Source organism: Rattus norvegicus, chromosome 10, assembly GCF_036323735.1.
Source record: "Rattus norvegicus strain BN/NHsdMcwi chromosome 10, GRCr8, whole genome shotgun sequence".
Lineage (NCBI taxonomy): Eukaryota > Metazoa > Chordata > Mammalia > Rodentia > Muridae > Rattus > Rattus norvegicus.
The window spans coordinates 44,997,868-45,001,816 of record NC_086028.1 but is presented as its reverse complement, the minus strand read 5'-3'; the positions used below and the strand labels follow the sequence as shown (position 1 = coordinate 45,001,816).

Sequence of the window (3,949 nt, the reverse complement as noted above, 5' to 3'; positions counted from 1 at the left end):
TATACCTTGCCAAGAGCTATATGGACCCACAGCAATAACTTGACCTTCACAGGACCAAACGTGGGCCAGGGCTGCAGCATGGCTCTGTAGGGCCATCAGTGATAGCTCGCTCACAGTAAGAAACCAGCATATACCAACAACTCGCAATGTTCCTGACATACATGGAAAGCCTCCAGTTACTCACAGCTGATGTAATAGCTTTATGTCCTACTGAAAGTTTTATGAAAATGGTCGTCAAGATATAAACTCTAAAGGACAAACAATGAAGGAAGACAACAGCAGACACTCAATATCAGTTAAGACTTTGGAACAAAGTGATTGGGAATTATAGGTAAGGTAGAAGATCCTTTTGGAGCACAGCCAGGAAGAAGCAGACTCATGCTGCCACAAAACATTAGAAAGCTGATGCTCTGGAGGCCCACACCAGAAGGCTCCAATGTGGGGAAAGGATACACAGTTCAAAGAAAGTCTGTACCCTAAAAGTCAAAACTCCATCCCAAATCCTTCTGCTGATCAGAGGCATCCTTAAACTAGAGCTGAGAGGGCTCAATTTGGGAAGACTGATTAGTTCAAGAAGAGAGTGCAGGGTGGGACACTCATGGTCTATCTGTTTCTGTCCCTCTCTTTGTACTCCCTTATTATTTATTTTTAAGATGGGGTCTCACATGTAGCCTTAGCTGGCGTGGAGCTCACAAAGATCCAAAATGTTTTCTGGAGAATATCATTCTTCAAAGAATCAATGTGCCAGATGCTTATCTTTGGGGACATTTAGGACCTTCCAAAGAAGCCAGGGTTCATAATTCTCCTTAGACAAGTACTGTAGGTGAATGGACATGTATATATCCTGTATGAATGTATAGTCTGAAGCCCATGTTCTAATATACCCTTTTCTTCCAGACCTAACATGTTAACTCTATGTACATCTTGGAATAGAGATTATAGGCCTAGAAACCATGGCAACTAATTGATAACAATACAGAGGTAGCTGGGTCTTTAGTAATGTCAATGGGGCTATCAATACTCCGGAGAAGATAGAGGGGAGGGTCAAAGAATCTTCACTGGAGAGTCTAGCCATCACTCCCTCCTGCCTTCTCCCAGCTGCAAGTGATCAGGAGAAATACCAGAGCATACAAGAAGTAGATTACTAATGGAAAAGGAGACTAAGGGGTGGGACTTTGTAATGACACCTATGCAAGTAATCCCTCTAAGAAAGCATAATAAACTCCTCGGCTAGCCACCCTGGATTTAGTGGACTCCTGCTCTGGTCTATTGTTGGTGCTCTACTTAAGGTGAACAGTGGCTGGTTCACATCTACTTACAAGTTTATGCAATCGGTTGCTATTCATTTGTGAAAGCCTAGGGCCAAAGTCAATAGGAAGGGGGCTGGGAAGGCAAAGAGACAGGGCAAATTAGACAAGAGACAGCATTAGTCTTTAAAATAACTGAAATCATTTGAAAGAACTATACTCCGGAAATAGGACAGACACACACACACACACACACACACACACACACACACACACACGCACGCGCGCACACAGAAGCTGATGTCTTGATACAAAGGCCACATGAGTCTGTCACACTGCCTCTGCTAGTAGAGGGGAGAAGGTTATTTGAACATTATTGAGAACATGAACAAAAGTGATGGGATCCTGCAGACGACTCGGGTAGAGAACAAGGCTAGGTTAAGGGACATGCTAAATGCTGATGGGGCTTTTGGCTTGGCTCTTTGTTTGGCTCAGTAATCTCTGCTAGTGAATCTCCCTGTGCCATTCCTTTGACAGAGTGTCACTCCATTTCCAACAGTGTTCTGCACTTTATTCTCCCAAATGTCAGTGTTCCCACAGAATCATGCCCAGCGACTGCTTTCTTAACTTCTGTACCAAGCATAATTTTTATTCTGTCTTGTACCTTGAAGTGGAGACCTTTATAGCAAAGAAACCTAGTTCATGTTGACTAGAGGGATGGCTTAACAGTTGCTCCCCTAGACAACTTGACTGCAGTTCCCAGAGCAATGGACTATGTTCTATACTATCCAGGAAATTTATAACCTCTATTACTCCAGCTCCAGGTTCTCTCTGGCTTCTATTGATGCCTGTGCACACATACATAAACACACACTTAAGACATATGCGCACGCGCACACAGAAATCCTTTAAACAAACAAATCGTAACATGCTCACCACATCCAGTATAATTCGAAGACCTCAGCTGCTTGGGGTACAAGATTAAAACACAGCCCAAACCTTTACTCCTTCCTCTGTAGTTTGTTTGTGCCACACAAGTTTCACTGAAGGCTTCATTCTTTAAGCAGATGTCAACCACCCGGTAGCCCAAGTGCCCGTCAATGATGTAGAGATATAGGATTTCTGTTCTAGTTCTTCCAAGCCAGCAGTACTCTTCACACATTAACCAAGTGAGGCTCTGAAATGCCTGGCCGACATGTTTATAAACCAATATTGCAGACCAGATTAACCTTAACTTTGAGCAATTACTATGCTCTCCAAGAGCAGAGGCAGTGAAAGATGGCGGATGTCTCCTTCCTTTACTTCTGTACTGATCCTAAGGTAATAAATAATCTCGCCTAAAGCATCTAGAAGGTGAAGTCTGACTTCTATTCCATTGTCAGCTATAAGCCCTGTGGATGGACAGCCACCTTGACACTGGTGAGTACTCTGACAAGAAACAAAGGCAACCTTTGGGTGGGGTCGGGAAAAGAATGACTGTCACATAAGAAATTTCGAGATGCAGAAACAGATTGAAGCACCAAAGCAAGGTCACTAGAGGAAGAACAAAGGGACAAATCACTTCTTTAAGACCCTTTTGTTCAAAGGGACAAACCTGCTGTATGAGGCTGGCTAGAAGTGGGACACAGCTTATAGTGCAAAAAGTTCTTCAAGGTCCTATTGCTTTGGATATCCCTGTCCCCCTCTACCTACTTTATTCCTGTCCCTTTACCTTAGTGTAACATGCTTGGTGTGGTGGTTTAAATAGGTTTGACTCCCCCCACAGACTTGGACGCTTGAATGCTTTGCCCATGGAGTTGTACAATTTGGAGATATGGCCTTGTTGGGAGGAAGTGTGGCCTTCTTGGAGGAAGTGTGCCTTGAGGAGTGGGCTTTGAGGTCTCCTAGTGCTCAAGCTCGGCACAGTCTGGAAATGTCCCCCTTCTGCTGCCTATGGATCACGCTTTGGAACTCCTAGCTCCTCCAGCATGTTACCATGCTTCCTGCCATGATGATAATGGACTAAACCTCTGAAAGTATAAGCCAGCCCCAATTAAATGTTTTCCTTTATAAGAGTTTCCTTGGTCATGTTTTCCTTTCACAGCAATGAAACCCTAAGACACACTTGGTCTACACTTCATATTTGAGAAGTAAATATAACACTAGGATCACCAATAGGATGACAGACTCTTAAGGACAAAGGGTTGTCTGCTCAGCCCCTGCTTGCTTTTCCTTGTGGTTGTTCTGGATGAATGCAGCATAAATACTGCTGTATCTTCCAATAAAAGGCTCTCCCATTTGCTAGGCTGAGCTTTAAGGTTGTCTTTAATTAACCCATGCACAGGGGTTGGCTTTCCAGGTCCTTCTTACACAAGATAATCTGATATTCCCCCCAGTTAGGGTTGGTGGCCCCCTTCTCTTTTCATCTGTTACAGCCAGGGCATCTCCTGCAAAGCTCCCACAGCTCACTGAGAGCCATGTTCTCCACTCACACAACAGTGTAAGGTCTGCAGCAGGAGGACAGCCCTTACTGCTGCTCTTCCAAGCAAGTTCAGTGTAGCTCTTGGCCTGACCAGCATCCTCTCTGTAGAAAACGTTCTGAGGTATACAGTTCTGTTTCTGAAGCAGCTCCCTCTTATGGTATCCTATGCAGCTGACTGGGTAATCACCTTCTAAGGCACACATGCCTACCTCTGTCCCTTGATGTGTGCCCACAGTCAGTT

General features: G+C 44.4%; 1 protein-coding gene across 23 annotated transcripts in view; it reads right to left on the bottom strand.

Annotated features, from left to right (window-relative positions):
* The window catches only part of Mprip (myosin phosphatase Rho interacting protein), a 119,917-nt gene that overhangs the window by 71,572 nt on the left and 44,396 nt on the right, over positions 1–3,949 (bottom strand). The gene's annotated exons all lie outside the window — the stretch shown is intronic.